This window comes from Pristis pectinata, chromosome 1, assembly GCF_009764475.1.
Source record: "Pristis pectinata isolate sPriPec2 chromosome 1, sPriPec2.1.pri, whole genome shotgun sequence".
NCBI classification, from domain to species: Eukaryota; Metazoa; Chordata; class Chondrichthyes; order Rhinopristiformes; family Pristidae; genus Pristis; species Pristis pectinata.
This window is the reverse complement of record NC_067405.1, coordinates 92,599,103-92,622,333: the sequence shown is the minus strand read 5'-3', so window position 1 is coordinate 92,622,333 and position 23,231 is coordinate 92,599,103. Positions and strand designations below refer to the sequence as shown.

Genomic DNA, 23,231 nt, shown 5'->3' with positions numbered 1-23,231 from the left:
ATGAACCTGGGGAGACTGATGGCCGAAAATACAGCAGAATTCAGGGGTGGGTGGTTGGGGGCGGAGAAACACGTCTGTCTTATCCCTGTTTTAGTCTCCCAATAATCCATTTAAAATGAGTAAGACTGATGGCCGAAAATACAGCAGAATTCAGGGGTGGGTGGTTGGGGGCGGAGAAACACGTCTGTCTTATCCCTGTTTTAGTCTCCCAATAATCCATTTAAAATGAGTAAGTGGAAGTGGATCCTATCCTCAAGGAAAGCACTTGAATGTGAATTAATTGTTCGTGAATGCCAAGCTTTGATTAGTTTATGGGAGCTAATCTGTCTGATTTAACTGCTGGACCATTGTGATAATTGCGCTAAACCTTTTTGAGGTACTTCATTCCCTTTTAGACTTTAGATCCTTTGAGTCCTGCACTGCCATTAATCAAAGAAATAAGATAAAATGATGGCATATTCTTAAGATATTGACTCTGCCATTTGTTGATGCCTGGGATGATATGATTAAACGTTATCTCGTACAACATGCTTCCATCTCTGGTGTCTAGCACATGTTGTAAATTTATCTCTTTTAGCTTGGTAAAGATTTAGAACACATGTCTTGCTGATCAGGCCACAGCATGTTTTGAGTATAACATGCACTCACACTTTCAGATGTATTGAATCCATGGATGTTTGTTTATTTGCTGGTTATGCTTATAAGGGAGTACAGCCAGGATTCCAGAGTACATCCAAGAGCTGCTTTTTATTAAATAAGAAATATAAACATTTGATAGGTTATTTGTTGATATTAAATGGACTTTTATGAAGTATGCAGCCTTCATTGTTTTTGAAGAATTTATTGAACTGCCAGAAAAGTGCCAGACATTCTCCCAGAATTATTGGTGATATGACAGAATACATAGAAGGACAAGTAACAATTTATCTTCTTATTTCCTCTTCTGTATTTGTTTAGCTAAACAATTTTTTAAATGGCTATCTGAACTTTTAGTAGGGTTTTGGTGAATCCATTTTCCATTACCAATTTCATATCTGTGACTTGGGGATTGGTTACATTTCAGGGTAACCTAAGCAGATTTAGTTACTGAAAATCATTTTTCTTTTTTTTTAAAAAAAGTACACAGGCTGAAAAATCTGAATCAGAATCAGGTTTACATGAAATTTGTTGTTTTGTAGCAACTTTACAGTGCAAGACATAAAGACATAAAATTACTTCAACTTGCAAAAATAAATAAATCGTGCAAAAGAGGAATAATGAGGTAGTGTTCATGGGTCCATGGACCAATCAGAAATATGGTGGCAGAGGGGAAGAATCCTGAAGTGTTGCGTATGGGTCTTCAGGCTCCTGTACCTCCTCCCCAATGGTAGTAACGGGAAGAGGTCATGTTCTGGGTGGTGAGGGTCCCTAACGATTGATGCCGTCTTCTTGAGGTACCGCCTCTTGAAGATGTCCTCGATGGCGGTATTCCAATGTGATCTTTCAATCCTGCACATTGGAACCTCCATACCAGGCTGTGATGCAACCAGTCAGAATGCTCTCCACCGTACATCTGTAGAAATTGGCAAGAGTCTTGGTTGACATACCAAATCTCCTTAAACTCCTAATGAAGTTGAGCCGCTGGCATGCCTTCTTTGTGATTGCATCAATGTGTTGGGTCCAGGATAGATCCTCTGAGGTGTTGACGCCCAGGAACTTGAAACCGCTCACCCTTTCCACTGCTGACCCCTCAATGAAGACTGGTGTGTGTTCTCCTGACTTCCTTTTCCTGAAGTCCACAATCACTTCCTTGGTCTTGCTTGATGTTTAGTGCGAGGTTGTTGTTGCGATACCACTGAACCAACTGATCTGTCTCACTCCTGTATGCCTCCTCATCGCCATCTGAGATTCTGCCAACAACAGTGATGTCATCGGCGAATTTATAGATGATGTTTGAGCTGTGCCTAGCCACACATTCATGAGTGTAGAGAGAGTAGAGCAGTGGGATAAGCATGTATCCTTGAGGTGCGCCTGTGTTGATTGTCAGCGAGGAGATGTTACTACCGATCTGCACTGACTGTGCTCTCCCGATGTGGAAGTCAAGGATCCAGTTGCAGAGCGAGGTATGAGACCCAGATTTTGAAACTTGTTGATTAGCAATGAGGGGATGATGGTGTTGAACGCCGAGCTATAATCAATAAATATCAGCCTGACATAAGTTTTGCTGTTGTCCAGGTGCTCCAAAGCCTAGTGGAGAGGCAGTGAGATTGCATCCGCTGTAGACCTGTTGTGGTGGTAGGCAAATTGCAGCAGGTCCAGGTCCTTGCTCAGGCAGGAGTTAATTCTATCCATGATCAACCTCTCAAAGCACTTCATCACAGTAGATGTGAGGACTACTGAGCAATAGTCATTGAGACAGCTCACCCTGGTCTTCTTGGGCACCGGTATGGTTGATGTCCTTTTGAAGAAGGTGGAAACCTCTGACTGCAGCTGTCAAGGGTTGAAGATGTCCTTGAACACTCCAGCCAGTTGGTCGGCACAGATTTTCAGTACCCTGCCAGGTACACCATCAGGGCCTGACACCTTGCGAGGGTTCACCCTCTTGAAGGCTGTTCTGATGTCGGCCTCCAAGACAGAGGTCACAGAGTTGCCGGATGCTATGGAGATTCACATAGGTGTAGTGTTATTCTCCTTTTCAAAGCATGCATAAAAGGCGTTGAGCTCATCAGGGAGTGAAGCATCACTGCCATTTAGGCTGTTCAGTTTTGCCTTATAGGAAATAATGGCATGTAAACCCTGCCAAGCTGTCATGCATCCGATTGTGTCTTTAACTTCACACAGAATTGTCTTCTCGCTCTTGTGATGGCCTTCTGTAGGTTGTACTTGGAATTCTTGTAGGGTACTGGATCATCGGTCTTGAACACCACAGATCTATCCCTCAGCAGACTGCGAATCTCCTGGTTCATCCAGGGCTTCTGGTTTGGGAAAACCCAGTATGTTCTCGACGGCACACACTCATCCACACAGGTCTTGATGAAGTCGATGAAGGCCGTGACATATCCATTCAGATCCAAAGATGAATCCCTGAATATGGTCCAGTCCCCCAATTCAAAGCAGTCCTGTAAACGCTCCCCCACCTCCCTTGGCCTTCGTGGTCCTCACCACAGGCGTTACAGTCCTTAGTCTCTGCCTGTATGTCAGAAGTAGAAGTACAGCCAAGTGATCAGACTTGCCAAAGCGGGGGCTCGGGATGACACAGTATGCGTTCTTGATGGAGGTGTAGCAGTGATTGAGTGCGTTGACTCCCCTGGTTCTGCAGGTGACATGTTGGTGGTAATTTGTTAGAGACTTCTTCAAGCTGGCCTGGTTGAAATAAACAGATAAAATTTTGGAAGACCTCAGTAGGTCAAGCAGGATCTGTGGGGAAAGAAACAGAGCTATTGTTTCAGGTTGAAGATTTCATCAAAACCGGGAAAGGGAAAACAAGTTAGTTTTAAATTGCAGAGAAGTTAAGAAGGGTTGGATGTGACAAGAGGATAGAGAGAAAACAATTCAACTCTGGGTTTTAAGTTTCAGCAACAGCTCTGGCCTGCATTTCACAGCTTTTACACATCTCTCTTGTTTGTTTACTTTTTTCGAACTGTCCTCATTAATACCTCACCAGACGCTTCTACAAACTGAGTAAACCTGGCCTCGCCCCATGAGAGTTGTTTACCTGTATCCTATCCATACCTCCGCTAACCTTGGCAACTTAAAATTAGTTTGTTTTCTCTCTTTCTTGTTTTGATGAAGGGTCTTTGACCTAAACAAAAATTCTGTTTCCTTTCTACTTATCCTGCTGAGTTTTACCAGCAACTTCTGTTTTTATTTCAGATTTGATTACACCTTTAAAAAAAATAGTGAACCATCCATTTGAGCCTTTGCACTGGCCTCTGCCAAGGTCTGAAGTTGATGATCATCTTTACCTTAGTTAATATTGAACATAAGAACACAGAAATAGTCATGTGAAGCTTCTTGTGCCTTTTCCACTGCTCAGTAAAATAATGCTTGTGAAGAAGATACAGAGAGTATTCAAGGGGATATAAACAGGTTAAGTTTCTGGGTGAGGATGTGGCAGATTAAAGGTGATGTGGAAAAATGTGAAATGATCCTCTTGTTTTAGCACCACTTTCCAGCATCAACCCCATATCCCTTAATTTCCTTAATACCTAACTTACTTTCTTTAATTTACTTGGCGATTGAGCCCCACAATCCTGTTGGGTAGAGAATTCCAAAGATCCACTAGTCTCTGGGTGAAGAAATTCTTTCTTATCCCATTCCTGAATGACCCTTATTATGAGACTGTGATCCCCTAGTTTTATATACTACGGTCAAAGAAAATGACTGCATTTACCCTGTCGAGTCTCTTAAGGAACTTTGTGGCAGTGAGGTAATCTTCCATTTTTCTAAACTTGATAGTATACACCTAGCCTGCTTAATATCCTCATACAATAATCCTGCTATTCCAGCAATTAATTTGGTGATCATTTGCTGCACTCCATCTATAGCCAATAGGTCCTTCCTTGGGAGAGACACCAGAGCTATAGATAATATTTCAGATGCAGTCTCAACAGGCACTTTATGTAATTGGAGCAAGGCGTTCTGCTCTTGTACTCCTCTCCTCGACCAATATCCTTTTTGCTTTTTAAATTGCTTGCTGTACCTGCATGTTAACCTTATGACTTCTATACTTAGGATATTGTGGTTTCTTTACCTTTTTTGCCTTTCAATCTCTCATGGATGTAAAAACAAATATTGTGTTTCTTTTTTTTCAACCTTAGTGAATGATTTAAAATTTTTCCACATTGTATTCTATCTGCCGTCCCTTGCCCATTGACTTAATCAATTTGTATTCTTCTGAAGCCTCTCCACAACATCCTCACAGCCCACATTGCCTCATAGCTTTGTTCATCACCAAACTCAGTTTTTCCCTTCACTATGCAGCGATTTACAAGCAGAAACTGAAAATTGGATATTGTGCTGGTGGTAATTGCAAAGGATCTTTTTACTGCTATGTTTTGCCATTGACTTCAATAAATTGTATGCAGTTGAAGAATTCCATATTGTGTGTTAAACTTGGTGGGATATGTACTTTGTTTGATTAGAGCCTATAATTTAGCAGAAGATTTGCTGGTATGACTTGCGCAAAAGCAAGTTTAATGCAAGCCAGAGGATATGTGTGATTGGAAGCCACCAGTTTGGAGTAAGACTGGATAAATATTAACCTTTCAGAGTCAAAGCTGCATGACTCGCAACATAGAACATAGAACAATTACAGCACAATTCAGGCCCTTCGGCCCACAAAGCTGTGCCAAACATGTCCCTACCCTAGAAGTTACCAGAGGATCTCATCTGCCACTGTTGACATTGAGCCAGAAAACTTTTGTTTTTCCTATAAAAATGCAGGATTCTATTGCATTGTGAGCTGCTTAATTTATGTAACTGAGTCAACATCAATTTTACATCTATGTATTTACTATTAATTATCCTTTCTAATCTTAAGAATATATGGTAAATTGTTGTACAGGATGCTCCAGGTGTCCCTATTGACAAAGAAGAATTGGGGCATTAGCTGCACATAAGGATTGATTCTGTGCTTTGCAAGTAGAGGGGCTTAATCCTGGGAATTAGTAGTATCTGCTTTGATTCTGGGCTTTGCAGGCATTGAAGTTAATGGCTTTGAGGTGGTCTGGAGTATGGCTGTAATGTGATGGGGATGCTGGAGTATGGCAGGAGATGCTCCTTTTGTTTCAGGCACCACTGTAAAGTGAAAACATGGAAGTTGGTAGAGCCAGAAGCATGTTAGGATCGGCACACTTATGTCAAGGGAAGGGAGTTCGGTCATGGGTCTGATTAGTCATGGTGGTTTAACATGGGGATAGGATCAGGGGAATCACATGTTTCAGACTCACATGACTTGATAAAGGAATTCCTATAAAAAAAACCTACCTGTATTTACAACAATACAAGTGTTAAGGAAAGTTTTCCTGATTCAAAATTTTTAAGAGTAAGCTTTTGTGTGAAGGTGTTCTGCTTTTCTTTTCTTCTCTATCTTTTGGCTTCTGTCTGAAACTTGGGTGGGGGTGGGGAGGGGATATGAAATCAAGGACCACTCTTCTGGGAGAGTCCACATCTTTCCAAGTTTAAATTTGAATGCAGTCTTTAAAATCACACTGTTCAATTAAACAAGCTTGAAACAGTGGCACAGCCAGTGGAGCTGCTGTCTCACTGCTCCAGAGATCCAGATTAAATCCTAAACACTGGTGTTGTCTAGAGTTTGCACATTCTGCTCGTGACCACCCTGTTTCTTCTGGGTACTCTGGATTCCGCCGACATCCCTAAGATGTACAGGATGGAAGAATATTTGGCCATTGTAAGTTGCCCCTGGTGTACAGATAAATCTGGGGAAGTTAATGGGCATAAAGTTTGCAGAGGAAGTTAGTTGGGAAATGGGATTATTCTGTGAGCTGGCAGATACTGGATGGGCTAAAATGGCCTCCTTCTGTGTAGTAAAAAATACAGTTAACTAAATTTTGCTTAAACCTTAATGAAAGCTGAATTACAAACTAATTTTCAATGCAAAGGAACACTACTGTGAACAGAAAACAATTTGTTTGTCATGAGGGAAATAGCTGCTTGGATTTTGAAGAAAACGTGTATGCATGGAAAGGTTCCTCATAGCTTTCAGAATGCTTCTTAGCTGAAGTTTTTTTAATTAATCTTCATTTGCAGGACTAAGTAATCTTCCCATCATATCTCAGTTTTAAAACTGGTGTAATTTGCTAAAAGGGTTGGTGATAAGTTTGGAGGGGATGATAGTGTTGAATGCCGAGCTGTAGTCAATGAACAGCAGCCTGATGTATGCATCACTGTTGTCCAAATGGATCAGAACAGAATGGAGAGCCAGTGAAATAGCATCTGCTCTTGACCTGTTGTGGCAGTAGGCAAATTGAAGGGGGTCCAGGTCATTTCTGAGGCTGGAGTTGATTCACTCCATAACCACCCTCTCGAAGCACTTTATTACAGTGAATGTAATTGTTTGTGGCTGCATTTTGGTTGTACGAATCCTTCCTTCTGGGACTATTGTTGTGAGCTTTTGGTCCAGTAAATGTGGAAAAGGTATCGCTGTGAGCTGCAGTTTTAGGCCACAGAGATTCTATGACTGATTTTCACAATGCTAGTGGGACTTCTGAACAAATCCTTGGTTCTAATTCACATTTATAAATAGTATTTTAATGCACATTGTTGATAGGTGCTTGAGGTACAAATAACTTCGCACACCATTTTTTGGAGATTTAAAACATTTTGTTTTCAATGTAAGTATAGTGCTTCAGATGCATTCCCGGAATGAAATCGCTCATGAAATCAGTGCTAAAAGGAGTCAGCTTTGTATTATTTGTGAAGAAATTACAGACACTACTGTTGTGTCTGGAACCTGATGCTAACCTCAGTCCCTCGTGAGTGCTGACCCAGATGCAGCCCTGAGCCCCCCATCTGAGTGGTGAGTGGGTACACTGCTGAAGCCAGCCCATTCAACACCAACCTTCACGTGCAGCTTTGTCACTCCAAACTGTGGGCAATTCATTGCTCTGAGAGGACCAGTGGAGGGCAGGGAATCGTATGTGAGAATGCAGCATGCAGTCTGAACAGAATAAAGAGCGACATAACAAATTAGTGCTCATTGGTGCTTGTGTACTTGAAGTGAGGGATGTTGGTGCTCAGCCTTGGAATTCTTCCTCTGTTAATAAAGGGGACTCACCAACTTGGACTCAAGTTAAAAACAGTCCTCCCCCCCACACCCCCGCCCCCCCCCCCCCCCCCCCCCCCACACACACACAATCAAAAAATGCACTTTGGCATTATCAGTGGAGAGCACTGCTCTGACCCTTCATAATTTCAGTCAGCCAACAGATTTAACAAATCACATTTATTGCTGAATTATGGGTGGTTTTGTAGGAGCTGCATCGAAGCTGTTTAAATTCATTTTGTCAAAGGAAATTGAAATTGAATATAAACATCCAGCTTCCTTGTTTGGACCTGAAGCTGCTCTTCAATCAAGACTTGCATTTATTCAGTCAACAGAAGCAAGTGCTTCTGCCTGATTTGCTGTGGCTGGTTTCCAGAAATATCATATGCAATGGTTTTGTGCTATGAATGTTAATATATTATTCATTCTTGTTGAGTGATAATTTAAACGTGCTGTGTGTTGCTTTGCATCATTTTGCTTTGTGAATGTTTCGTGCGTTCTGTCAAAAGTGATACAAATAATTAATATTAAGTATAGAACACTGGCCACCAAAGATGATAAGTGAATAACATGTTGGCTTCTGCTTAACTACACCACCATCATGAGAATTTTTTAATGCTTTAGTTAGCGAAAGGGAACTTATTGTGAATATATAAAAATCTTAGGAAGAACAGAAATCTTGGAGTCTGAGTCAGTTAATCCCAGTGTTGGCCACCTTGCAGCAGCCAGGTCACCAACAACACTCAGGTGGTTGGCAACAGTTTTATTTATATTCTGTAAATAAATAAGAAGTTGCGGAAAGAGGTGAACCTAACTTGGAAGGAAGATTAATACTTTACTTTGATTAATACTTTATTTTGATTAATAAAGTTAATACTTTATTTTGATTATTCACCTGAAAGCTAGTGAACATCCATTCTTGCTCTCTGATTAGTTAGTATTAATACTTCTTGGCCATTCCAGTTATTCACCAAGAGTTCATCTGCAATGGTTCTAGAGAATACATGATTATTGTTCACTACTCACTTTACTGTCCTTATTTTGGCCCAAATGTATGATATGAGCTGACTGTCATTTGCTGCATACCATCTAATGGGATAGACCAGGTAGTTCTGACTGTTTCATTTCATTTGGTCATTGCTTAGGTAGTCCACAGACATCCCACTTTTTTCCCTCCAGCCTATTCATTAGCAATTCTCAGACAAATCTGCTATTGCTGCAAAAGCCATTTGTGTTTAGTTTGACTTACAATGACAATAAACCTGTTGCCTAATTTTCTACTAACCTAATTTTCTTAAATGTTGAATTTGTTCATACTATGAAGTTATGGTTGCAGAGCCTTTGACAACTTAATACATCACTGACTGCTCAACGAGAATTAAACCTGTGAATTTGTGTTAAAAGTATATTTTCTTTCCCCAGCTCCATTTGTCCTGGTAGATGAAGGCTTAAGTCCTGGTGGTGAAACAGTCAATAAACAAAGACCTCTGGCGTTTCCCAGTAACACGTAAGGCCACCTTGTTTCTGTATTTTGGTGAATGATTGGCAGTTCAATAGCTGAAAGCTCAATGAGGGAACAAATGGAAATTTACTGGAATCAAGTGTTCTGAAATATCCTTTGTGGTGGGGATTATATTGTTTTGCAGTTCCAATCAGTCTGACATCTGAAGGGTGCAAATGATGAATGGGGTTTTGAAATTGGATATTTTGCATCATCATAGTGGTGAAAGGTTGGAGATCAGGAATCCTGGTTGTTAGTTTTGGTTGGTTGTGATTGAGGTGGTGGTTGGGAGTTGAGGCTTGGCCTAATTTCCTGCAGACCTAGACTTTACATCTACAGAGGTTATTACATTTACTTTATAATGTGATCAGGCATACCATTAACATGATCAGATATCATGTAGTCAGGATGTAATAAGCAAATTTTCAAGAATATCTCCATTTGGAGTGGTGGCAACCCTGCCCCTGTCCACTGTAAGCTTGCAGTGTAGGTTTGCAATCTTGCTGCAGAAACACTCGCAAAGAAGGCCCTTGGGGTCTTGCCTTTTAGATCAGCATTATCTGGCTTAAGTGTAGAGCAGTGCTGCCCTCCTTTGCTGGCAACTTTTCAAAGTAAATGAATGAGGAACAAATGAACAACCTCATCTTTCTAAAGTTCAGGTTTTTGGTGGTGGTGATATTAGTTCAATGCAACTCTAAAAAGGAAGTTTGATGATTTGCATTACTTCTTCAGCTCTTTGTAATGATAACTAATTGTTTTAGGGCAGAGAGAGGCACATGGAAATAATTTGAAAATACTAACTTCTGAATAACCTGCTGATGGGAACATCCGAGCATATCAGTTGAAGAAAATCCTATTATTGATCAAAAATGACCAGGCTGAGTTTGTTTGAACTATAACCATGGGGAAACAGGCAACCTTTGGTCAGCATGATTGAAATGTTTAGTTGCAAACTTGACGCAGGCACACACTCATTTTCTGAAGGAAGATGATGAAGTTTTGACCAGGGCTTAATTTAAATCTTGCAGTCCAGCGATTCATTAACAGCTCCTGAATCTTTCCAGTCTTTACGAAAATGAAGATAATGCTGTCTTGTTTGGAAATTTGCAACAGAATGAAAATTAACATTGTGCTTGGTGTCAGTTCTTGAAGTAAAAGTCAACATGAATGTTTAAAAGGCAGCACTTTTTTTGTTCTCTTTCTCCCATTCCTGCTTTTGGAGGAAAATCATTTTATTGATGAGAGCATTGTAGAATGTTGCTTGTCAGCGTGGAATTTGCTGGAAAGAATTTCAAGAGATTATTAGCTTAGTCAGCCTTCAGTACACAGATGTTTTGAATAGTGGATTCAAAATGAATTGACTGACTTTGTGGAAGTCACAGGACTCGGCAGTTAGTGTTTTTAGACTTAGTCCCATAGTTTTGATTTCTGAGGAATAAATGTTTCCATAAGAGCATGGGCAACACAGTGTGCAGCAGCCTCACAGCTCCAGCAACCCATGTTCCATCCTTAATTCTGGTGCTATCTATATGGAGCTGGCCAATAAACACATGGGTTTCCTCTGTGTGTTCTGGTTTTCTCCTACATCCCAAAGATGTGTGGGTTGGATGATTAATTAGCCATGGTAAATTGCTCTTAGTGTGCTGGTAAGTGGTATTATCTGGTTGGTGGGAATGTAGGGAGAATGAAAATGGGTTTAAGGTAACTGGGATGCTGGATGGTCAGCATGGATGGTGGGCCAAAGGGCCTGCTTCCGTGCTGCATGACTCTTAGCAGTATTGGAGACTGAAAAGTCTATCTCGGATCTTTTATTTCAGATTGGAGGTTTAGCCTCTCGGTTCTTTTCTGCACTACCACCAGCACTTGAATAACCTTCTTGTGCTGCAATAACCATAACAGGAAGCTGTATCTGGATGTGGCCTAATAAAAGGCATATCTTCCTCATGACTCAGGTACAACTTTGGTTAAGTTATTCTGTTGGCTCTGTTGAGTGAATGAAGGAATAAGAAAGCCAAACAAAGCACAGGTTGATTCTGGAAGTATTGAAAGCAGAGAAGGAAAAGTAGAAGAGAACCTACGATTTCTGTAGATTCTTTCATAACCACAAGCCATCTTCAAGGGTTTTGTGGACTGTGAAGTATTTTGAAAATGAAGTTACTTTTGAGCTGAAGGAAATACAGTGGCCAATCTGTGGACAGCCCCTCCCCACAAACAACACTGTTAAACTGAGGAGATAATTGTCTGTAAGTTCCTCTCCTGTTGGTAGCAGCAAACATACTGCTGATAGTGAAGCAACAAACAATCTGCTGGAGGAACTCAGTGGGCCGAGCAGCATATGTAGGAGGAAAGGAACTGTTGATGATCTGAATCATCAACAATTCCTTTCCCCCCCACAGATGCTGCTCAACCTGCTGAGTTCCTCCAGCAGATTGTTTATTGCTCCAGATTCCAGCATCTGCAGTCTCTTGTGTCTCCATAGTGTCTGGTAGTGACTACCTATTCTACCTCCAGGTTTTGATTTTATTGGCATCAAAGAAACTGAATTTCATAAATGACATATAATGCACAGCTGGTAGAATATGCTGTGTTTCACATTGCTAGTCAGTGATGAATTTCTAGGTTGGGAGATTTTAGTGATATTTTGAGGAGGAAAAATATAAGCCTGGGTACCTGAGTAGCACCTTAACGTCCATTGCACCTACTTCAAGGATCTGATGTTACCTCACATCCAAAACATGGCATCACTGACAGTTGCAGGAATCCCTCAGTACTCCATTGAAGTGTCAGCCCAGACATTTATGAATTTTTTACTCGCCATATCTTGTATTAAAGAACTCTAATTTTGGTAATCCACCAATATTGAAAATGTCCACTCTTCATTTACTCTTTTAAACCACTTTATAATCTTAAATGCCTCTATCAGGTCACCTTTCAATCTTTTCTTGGCAAAAGAGAAGTTCAGTTAAACTTTCGTAGAATCTTGATTGGACTATGTTTGGGTTGTACACTTCATTCTGACCGTATTGCACAAAGAATTTTGATGCACTAGAGAAGGTGCAAAGTAAGACAATAACAGAAGTGCAAGTTAAAACTAATGGCAATGACTGAAAAGGTTGAGGCTGTTTCTCCAGAGAAGTCTAAGTAGTGTTTTGATGGAGGATTCAGTTTGTGCGTGTTTTTTTCCGGTAAGGTGGATGTTTTCATTTGTGATAGAGTTCAAAGCTAGATTCTGTAACTGGAAGATAGTTCTAGATAGTCAGCATGGACTCAGTAGGCTGAACTGCTTGTTTCCATGCTTTACAAGTCTATGACTCTACTGTATAGTCGCAAGAGAATGCAAGAGATATTTCTTTAGCCAGAGAGTGATTGGAAAATAATAGTTGCTATTTTGTGGCAATCTTTTCAGCCTCAACCTTTTCAGTCATTGCTATTAGTTTTAACTTGCATTTCTGCTATTGTCTTACTTTTATTTATTGCTATTCTCAACACTGGTGCCCCACAAGGCTGCGTCCTCAGCCCTCTACTCCCTAGATACTCATGACTGTGTGGCCAGATTCTGCTCTAACTCCATCTACAAGTTTGCAGATGATACCACCATAGTAGGCAGTATCTCAAATAATGATGAGTCAGAGTACAGGAAGGAGATAGCTTAGTGACATATTGTCATGACAACAACCTTTCCCTCAGTGTTAGCAAAACAAAAGAACTGGTCATTAACTTCAGGAAAGGGGGCAGTGTACGTGCACCTACCTACATCAATGGTGCTGAGGTTGAGAGGGTTGAGAGCTTCAAGTTCCCAGGAGTGAACATCACCAATAGCCTGTCCTGGTCCAACCACATAGATGCCACAGTCAAGAAAGCTCACCAGCACCTCTACTTCCTCAGGAGGCTAAAAAAATTTGGCACGTCTCCTTTGGCTCTCACCAACTTTTACAGATGCACCATAGAAAGCATCCTATCTGGATTCATCACGGTTTGGTATGGCAACTGTTCTCCCTGGGACCACAAGAAACTGCAGAGAGTTGTGGACACAGCCCAGCACATCATGGAAACCAGCCTCCCCTCCGTGGATACTGTCTATACCTCTCACTGCCTTGGTGGAGCAGCCAGCATGATCAAAGACTCCATCAATCTGGGTCATCTTCTTTTCTCCCCTCTCCCATTAGGCAGAAGATACAGGAGCCTGAGGGCACATACCACCAAGCTCAAGGACAGCTTCTATCCCACTGTGATAAGACTATTGAACGGTTCCCTTATATGATGAGATGGACTCTTGACCTCACAATCTACCTTGTTATGACCTTGCACCTTATTGTCTACCTCCAATGCACTTCCCTGTAGCTGTGACACTTTACTCTGTATTCTGTTATTGTTTTTACCCTGTACTACCTCAATACACTGTGCAATGAATTGATCTGTTCGAACGGTATGCAAGATTGGCTTCGAAATTGGCTGTGTGGGAGAAGGCAGAGAGTGGTAGTGGATGATCGTTTCTCAGACTGGAGGCCTGTGACTAGTGGTGTGCCTCAGGGATCTGTGCTGGGACCATTGTTGTTTGTTGTCTATATCAATGATCTAGATGATAATGTGGTAAATTGGATCAGCAAGTTTGCTGATGACACTAAGATTGGAAGCAAGGAATGCTTTCAAAGCTTGCAGAGGGATCTGGACCAATTGGAAAAATGGGCCAGAAAATGGCGGATGGAACTTAATGCAGACAAGTGTGAGGTGTTGCATTTTGGAAGGACAAATCAAGGTAGGACATACACAGTAAATGGTAGGGCTCTGAGGAGTGCAAAGGGATCTGGGAGTTCAGATACATAATTCCTTGAAAGTGGCGTCAGGGGTAGACAGGGTTGCAAAGAAGGCTTTTGGCATCCTGGCATTCATAAATCAAAGTACTGAGTATAGGAGTTGGGTTGTTATGGTGAGGTTGTATAAAACATTGTTGAGGCCAGATTTGGAGTATTGTGTGCAGTTCTGGTCACCTAACTACAGGAAGGATATCAGTAAGATTGAAAGAGTGCAAAGAAGATTTACTAGAATGTTGCCGGGTCTTCAGGAGTTGAGTTACAGGGAAAGATTGAACAGGTTAGGACTTTATTCCTTGAAGCGTAGAAGAATGAGGGGAGATTTGATAGAGGTTTACAAAATTATGAGGAATATAGACAGAGTTAATGCGAGTAGGCTCTTTCCACCTAGATTAGGAGAGATAAGTACGAGAGGACATGGCTTTAGGGTGAAAGGGGAAAGGTTTAGGGGGAACATTAGGGGGAACTTCTTCACTCAAAGAGTGGTGGGAGTGTGGAATGGGCTGCCATCTGATGTGGTAAATGTGGGCTCACTCTTAAGTTTTAAGAATAAATTGGATAGATACATAGATGGGAGATATCTGGAGGGTTATGGACTGGGTGCAGGTAAATGGGACTAGTGGAGTAAAGTTTTGGCACAGACTAGAAGGGCCGAATGGCCTGTTTTCTATGCTGTAGTGTTCTATGGTTCTATGGTTGTAAGACAAGTTTTTCACTGTGCCTGGGTACAAGTGACAATAATAAACCAATAGCAATACCTTGCACCTTCTCCAGTGCCTTAAAATTCTTTCAGCAATACAGAGGGCAGAATGAAGTGTACAACCCAGACTTGGTCCAATCAAGATTCTATGAAAGTTTAACTGAACTTCTCTTTGTCTGGAAAAGAGAAGGTTGAGAGATGACCTGATAGAGGCAGTTGAGGCAAATGGCAAACGTGCATTAAAGGGAAAGCTGGATTAGCACCTAAGTAGGGTATCTTAAACTGATGATGTTAGTTTAAAAAGTTGAGGGGGCTTGTAAACACCAGCATTGACTGGTTCAGCTGAAAAGCCCAGTTCTGTGCTGTGCATTCCATGGATTCGGTTGGATAATTTTAGCATGCAGTATACAAAGACTTCTAGATTGTCTTCTGCCTGTTCAGTAGATATTTCAACACCTTTTATGAAATATACAATTGATCTTGACCACCATTTAACATCACTATTTTGAGCATTCTGCCTTCTGCATAAATTTTCTAGTACAGGATGCATAATTTTAGCTGCTATAATTTGAAATCCATCTTTCCGCAACCATCTATTGTTAGCTTTGGTAAGCTAGCTGTCAGCTATGCAGAAAATAACTTTCATGCCTATAGTTGTCAAACTGAATTACTGAGAAACTTTGACTCCTTCAGTTACTTTTGCTTAATCTGAAATGCAGACGGAAGGGGATTTTACCAGTTGTCAAGAACATATAAAGGTATTGTTGGAATTTACTGCTGTGAATTTCCCACTGGCTTTCCACCAAGCATTCTGCTCATTTGGACACTAGCCTGCAGTCCAGTATGGAAGCACAGAGTACCAAGATCAGTTGTAGGGTTTACTGGTCCAGATCCCATTTAGTTGATCAGGCTGGCTGCTTGAAACTCCCTGGAAATCACAGAACCTGCATTAGATTACTAATTCTGCCACATTGGGTTCATTCTGTTTGAGTATATGCTGACTTTCAGTTGTTGGTTCCTGTGTTGCAGGTTTTATGTACAGTAGCATCATTAATGGGAACTTGCTGGATTTTTTAAGACTACTTGGGTGTCTTCCAACTGCCTCAGAAATTCCTCGAACCAGTACATGTGCTGCTCCCAATAGTAGTGCATTTTGATGGGGATGGCAATAACTGCATAAGGAAATGCATAGTGATATCAAGACATGAAGTCTCTATTCTATGACTGCCAGAAGATCAGAATCAGCCTTTGTGTACGTTAACCAGAATGGATCTTGCTGTAAGGTTGGACTGGTGAAGTTGGGGTTGCTGTCAGGGAGCAGAGGAATTGGACAGGAGATGTCATAAAGATCAAGGTGAGCTTAGCTGTTTGTGTTACCGGATGCTTCAAGGACAGGGAACTCTGATCAAAGTCAAAGATGAAAGAAATGGAGGGAGAACATGAGGAAAAACAACAGTTATGATCTGAAGCTTGCCTTCTGAAAGGTTAATGTAAACTGTCATTCAAGGCTTTCAAAAGGGAAATGGATAGGCACTTGAGGAAAAATAATTTGCAGGGTTCAGAGGAGAGAGCTGGGGAATGGGATTGATGGAGTTGCTTTTTTAAACGCCTGCATGGATGTGTTGGACCAAATGGGCTTCATCTGTGCCACAGGAATTCTGTGGAACAGTCATGTGTAGGAAGTTTGCTGATCTGGAGATTTGCTTTCTCAATGCGCAGTCTGTGGTATGAAAGCAGGAACTTTTCTCATGTTCTGTTGCCAGGGTGTCATCTTGAAGCAATCTCAAACTAAATACATGTCCCCACCCCCGCCCCCCCCCCCCCCCCCCCCCCCCCCCCCCCCCCCCACGTAACTCTCTCTTTTCCCAGTTTAACCATTTTGTGGAGACTTCTTTACTCTGAAACCTACACTTGGCTTAGTATAGGTAGAATACAGGTGCTGATGGTTATATTGAGCCATATTACCAGAGAAGTTCTTTATGTGTTGAGAAGTGGATACGTGTTTTTGTTCATTTTCTTGCTGCTTGGGAATGAAACTGTTAACTGGTACAAAGCATAGTATAGGAGACATAAAAGAATGCAGGCAACAACAATATTTCAAGCCAGTATTCATGAAGGCCTACATACTGGAATCCCCACTCCCTGCTATTCAACATTCTTGTTCCAAACATTGCTGTGAGTCTTGCTATTTAAAAACATAGGTTATCTCTCCTTTAGAATTAAGAATTTGCATAAGATGTAAAGCATCTGGGTTTTCTTTATAGCAAAGTTCCATTGAAAGGGAGATAGCAGAGCCTGCTGCCATTGCCAAAGCTGTTGGTACCTTAGACATGAGGTAATGATGTTAAGTTTTAGACTTTTGCAAATGGTGATAGTGATGGGGGTGGGAGGAAACTGATAGGCCTTGAATTCTATGACTGAGTAAGTTATCTGTACAGTGTTCACTGTATAGTACTACTGCAGCATAATTTATAATTCTGGGTAAAATGTGGAAGATCATGTTTGTACTGACACGACGTGGAGACAGAAAGATCACTTGGGTCCATGCTTTTGGGAAGTGTTTCGGAATTTTATTTTTACAAGCCAATATCCTCATAAGAGAAAGAACTGAAGAATTAGAAGCGAATTATTTTTTGCTGTGTGGTCTGTTTTTTTGAATTCAATTCAGTTTTGTTGTTTTTCTTGGATGTGCTACTTCAGTATGATGGAACTGTTCCAAAGTTCATATTGTTTAAAAGAAAAAGTACTGAAATACTTGAACAAACGGGACATTTGGAGACTGTGATCAATGGTCTTAAATGCACTGAAGTTCAGTGGGGGCTGTTTTGACTGGGATATTCATAGGCCATTTTTATACCATATTAACTGTCCTTCAAGGAGTTACTTGCAGTTTTTCTTTTTCCATTGCCTGTGAGTCAAACCACTGGGCCTCATGGGAAATAGATGATCCCCTTGCTACCCATGCAGGTAGCTTGTAACTTTTCCTTTAAATGTGTTACAGGCGTCCCTTATAACAGATGATCAAAGGAACTTTCGTCTTTCATTCACGAAACAGAGATAGCTGATCTTAGTCACAAGAGCAGCAACAAAATTTGAAATTGGCATTGGTAGGTAGTGTTTAGTTAAGGGGGAGATAAATTGACAAATCTTCTGTTTCCAGTTGCTGATTTGCAACTTTGCTGACTGCTGATATGAATTTTCAACTGGAATGTTAGGTTTCATCTCCCTGTTCCTTGCTGCCAACGCAACCTGTTTCACTTCAGGAATAACTTGGCTTCCTATTGCATCTTTAACTCTGCAAAATATCACAGGCCACCAAACAATGGTGTAATTAAACAATTGCAAAGGAATATTTATTGGGAGGAGCAAATGAAAGTCTGGTGGAAGAGCTGTGTTTTGAAGAGGTCATTAAAAGGAAGAGTGGGAAGTACAGAAGCAGCAGGGATTTAAGGAAGGAAAAGCAGAGCATGAGATCCTGAGGGCTGAAGACCTGGCCAGCTGTGTTAATGGAATGGATTCTCAAATGCAAATAAGACCAAGAAAGAGTAGGAGTCATGATGGGAGTTGTTGAGTGATGGTGGTTAGAGGGCATTAAAGAGAGGAAGGGGCAAGGCCTTGTACGTTTCTGCTTGAGAGGACTCCTGATTGTCAGTAAGTATATTTAATGTTTTGAAAATAGGTGGCTATAATATAATGCTTCTTGCATGGTGTGGCTAACTAATGATTTTAAATTACTTCCACCACTGCTGACAAATCTGTGATGAGTCACAGCTCATTCAGGTGGTCTAGAATTCGTGTGATCACTTCAGATCCAATCCAAGATAGGAGCTGTATGTATTTGTGTTGTTTAGGAGTTAAGTGGACGCAATGTAAATTTCCTGGCCCAATTTGATGCTTTATTTAAAATCCTAGTGGCAGCATAAGGTGTAAGTGCTTTCAGGAGAGTAGGGGTAATTTTTGTAATTCTTTTGTGGTATAATGTCCACAATTTGTAGTAGTTTCAGTACTAGACATTCTTACTTTGTTATCACACTGTATTTTCTCAAAGACTTAAGCAGTGACCTTGTGGAGGTCTTTAATAAATGGGTTGGATGGGACAGATGTGAAGAGGGTGGATTGGAGTAATGATAATTATTAATAAATCCAATTGGCAAATAGGGAAAAATGACTTTACCCAAAGAATGGTTGATGAGAAACTCTGCCTCTGTGGGAAGAAGGTGAGGCAAAACACTTGGACGCTTTCAGGAGTGGATGTGAACATGGAAGGGGAATAGAAAGATATGATAGAAAGCTGAAGTAAACAGAATGAAATTAAAAGAGACCTTTGTTAAATATAAACACCAGTACATACTAGTGGAACTAAATGTTTCATCTCTACTGTGTATTTTCTATAACGCTGGAAGAGGTTCTGAGAGCTTGCCTTGGATGGTGAAGTTTTAAAAACAGAAAGATACTTGTGAAGATTCTAGAATTATAGAAGTCACAGCAGAGAAAGAGTCCACTGTCCACTGCCTGTACCACTGAGGTAATGTTTGTTGTAAGTACTTGTGTAGCATTCCATGGTTATTTATTTTTTATGATGTCTCCTATTTAACCTAAGCAAAATTGAAATGTGACTTAAGTGCACTTGTTGACTCTAATCTGGAAAAGTAAATAAAACTTCATAAAATATCTATTCTTTGATCCACTGTGGTGAACCATTGCTGCCTGAATGCGCATAGCTACAAAATTACAGCCTGAAATTTGTGCATGTTATCCTGTGCCACACAAGAACTTCTGTGTGTTATTAGTGCAATTTATCAGTTTTTATTTTTTCTTTCTTGCCCCCATTTACTCAACACCTTCACTGAAGTTATTGCTGCCTTGCTCTGCTTTCATGGGCTTTGATTATCCTTTTGTACACCACCCAGTTTGGCAAACTACAGAAATAAGTTGGTCACCAGGACTTATAACAGGGAAGGAAGCCATTTGGACCATGAGTCCATGTCTGCTCTCTGATGAATGTTATTCCCCACGCCTCTGTAACCTATTCTCCCCAGATTTCCATCTACCATTCGTCTATGTACTGGGAACAATTTCCAGTAACCAATTAACCTACCAACCTGCATGACTTAGGGATGTGGCAAGAAACCCAAGAATAATGTGCAAATGCCACACAGGCAGCACCAAAGGTCAGGATTGAACCCAGTCACTGGCACTGTGAGGCAGCATTCTACTAGCTGCAACACTATGCTGCTCATTATGCTGTGATGGGCCACTGGATTTCACCACCACCTATCACTACTACCCTAGAATGTTGAGGCAAGTTGGACTGTTTTAGTTATTTCTGTTCAGGTTCCTTTTTAGTAAAATTTCCTGAACCATCACTTGAGTGCTTCTCTGGATCCTTTTAAGTGACTCACAAGGTAATGACATGATCTGTGCCATGTGACACCAAATTACATATTATTGAAACCAGTAAGGTTTAAAATAACTAAATGGGAACATTAAATATAATTTCAATTGAGGTTTCATTTCTCTCGAATGACGTATAATATATTGAATATTGCACCATTGCTTAACTGTGTTAGCACAATTCCTTATGGATATCAGAATTGCATGTTCAGTTCCGTAATTGTTACTTCAAATGCCTGGATGATTGCTTTGTGTGAATGTTATGAAATTTAATGTCAGTGTAATATAATGTCCTCTCCACCTTACCTGAAGGCATTGACTGTTGGTGATATCTGCTTCTACACACACCATTTGCCTTTCAGCATCTTGCCTTGTCATTTATCTGCCTCTAAATTTTTAACAGTAAAAGTTTGGAGCAAGGCTTTCACTCTTAACATTTTATCAAAGGATTTTCTTGCCAACCTGTTGGAATAAAGTGGTAAAAGACAAAGGTAAGAATTTCAGAAGAGATGCAGATCGTTCCATAGGGTCTAATTCTAAGTGATTTTCTTTGCATTTAATTTTCAGGTAAGTAGAACATTTGTAAATCCTGCAATGATACCACAAAATTAGACAGAACGTAGGTAAAAATGAAATCTATATCCCAGTCAAATATCCTTTCTCAATAAATTAATGTGGCATGTATTCACAGCAGTCAGATTTCTTTTTAAATCTTAAGTTCTGTGACTGGGGTTGTGATATTACCAGTTCCTCCAGCACTTTTTGTGTGTGTTGTGATAATATATACCTGGGTTATAATTGTATTTCTACAATATTTGATGTTATTGTGCTTCTTTTACTATGCAAGTTATACCACACAGTTGAGTGTTTAACATGCTTGCAACTTTACAATCACAAACAAACAATCTGTTCTCATCTTTGTCTCTGAATTGTTCTGATGTTTTGCCTTGCTTTCCAATTCTCAGTATTGTCTCCAGCTGTATATCTGATCAGACTCACCTGACAGGAACAGCTTTCTGCTGGGATCCTGTAATCGATCAGCTCCTGCTCTCTGACCTTACGGAATTCTGTTTCATCAGGCTTTGCTTGCTTTCAAAATCCTTTTCATTTGTTATGTTTTTGTCTCCCCTACCTTCATTTCCCCTGAATTCAAAGTGTACTAAGATGTCTTGCTGTGCATGTGGAGCACCTTTAGAAATCTTTGTTTGTATCACACTGACTGAAGGAGAATGTGATGCATGCAACTGAGTTTATTTTCTAAAGACAAAAGCATGAGGAGCTGCTTTTGGATGGGAGCTGCAATGGTAGGAGTGGAGGGAAAAAGAACTAAGTGTACAATGCTTTGTTTAAATACTGCCATATAGAGAGTTCTCTGTCTTAACTTTATTGAAAAAACACCCCATATTGCAAAGTAAACTCAGGAATGCATTTTTTCTTCTTTATGGTCCTCATTTATGTTTTGGCTAATTAAAGAATAGTCATATGGATAATTGGAGTACTCTAGACTTGGTAGGAGGATGCATAAACTGCATAATTTTGAAGTTCAAATGTTAATACAAGTAATGTGTTGACTTTGTGGTGTTTCCTGGTTTGTCGTGCTAACTTCCTGGTTGGAAGAAAATGCCCAAAGTGCTCATTGGAGTACTTCAGGCAAGAGTAGTTATCATTCAAACAATCCATTACCAGCAATTCTTCCAGATGTATTTTCCCTATCATTGTCAATTTATGCTAATTTTGCCAGAGAGAAACTAGATATCGGCTGAGAATGGATGAAGCATTTAAGGAAGGAAAAGTTCATGGATGCACTTTGTTTATTCACTGGTGCCAAGTTAGTGGCCTACAGTAAGAATTCTCATGTACTCAGTGTTACCTTGTAATCTGGTAAGGGAATTGTGTTTCTGCAACCTATTGCTGCCCAGTTTCTAATTTAGTGATGCAATGAATTGGGAATCGCTAATAAACTCTTTTCTCTGGGCCATCTCATTCATTCTCTGATATATGTGTCAGACAGACTGCAGAGTATACTTGACAGGAAAAATGTCATCATATTGATTCAATTTTTAAGATGGTTAAGGTACCTTTATTAGTCCCGTACATCGAAACACAGTGAAATGCATCTTTTGCGCCAGTACATGAATGAATAGAATAAGTTTTCATAGCACTGCATAAAACAAACAGTACAGATTGAAACATTTAGTTCCACTAGTATGTATTGTGTTTATATTTAACAAAAGTCCCTTCATTTCATTCAGTCTACCGTGGCCTTCCATCATATCTTTCTATTCCCCTTTCACGTTCACATCCACTCCTGAAAGCATCCAAGCTATTTGCCTCATCTTCTTCCCACAGTGGCAGAGTTTCTCATTAACCATTCTTTGGGTGAAGACATTTTTCCTTATTTGCCTACTGGATTCATTAGTAATTATCATGACTCCAATCCACTCTTTTCACATCTGTTCCACCCAACCGTGAAAATACAGTGTGGTAACAAAGTAAGAATATCTGGCAGTGAAACTCCTGAGAATTGTGGAAATTACAACACAGAGAATTACAAAAGTTAACACAAAAAGCCAGACCAGAATACAAATTGCAAAAAACAAACAAAACCAGCAATCGCCCTCTCTTGTAAGATTGCTTTCTGATCACCATCTGGGATTAGTTTAGTTTGGCGTTTAAATTACTAGTTTAACAGGTTCAGCATAACATAACAGGCACATGTTTGTCCTGAAAAGCTACAAACTACAAAACAGCACTGCTATATTTATGATCCAGCACAGAGTACAAGAGTGAGGTGATACTTGGGAAAACCCTCAGAAGCTATGGCCCCCCTAATTTAAGATTAGAGTCATCTGATTTTCATTGGAGTATTTTAGAGAGGTGGCAAAGGTACTTGAATGATTACAGCGTGTATCACTCTGGTGTCAATGAAACCTGTTGCTTGAGACACTGTGGTATGCATGTAGTGTGAGATAAGTTGGAGCTTGGCTTCATTGTGTTTAGTGTGCAAGTCACGGATAGGGATTTCCCAGCAAATGCTTAATGAGGCTCTTTCACTTTACA

The 23,231-nt window shown here is 40.4% G+C and overlaps 1 protein-coding gene across 9 annotated transcripts in view; it reads left to right on the top strand.

The window, feature by feature from the left end:
- The window catches only part of sipa1l1 (signal-induced proliferation-associated 1 like 1), a 275,095-nt gene that overhangs the window by 30,946 nt on the left and 220,918 nt on the right, over nt 1-23,231 (top strand). For 8 of the 9 annotated variants that reach the window (XM_052040153.1, XM_052040071.1, XM_052039819.1 and 5 more), the window contains one exon: nt 9,188-9,272. The exons of the other annotated variant lie outside the window; for it this stretch is intronic. The gene's annotated coding sequence lies outside the window, so the exon portion shown is untranslated. The remainder of the gene's footprint in view (nt 1-9,187; nt 9,273-23,231) is intronic. 9 annotated transcript variants of the gene reach the window in all.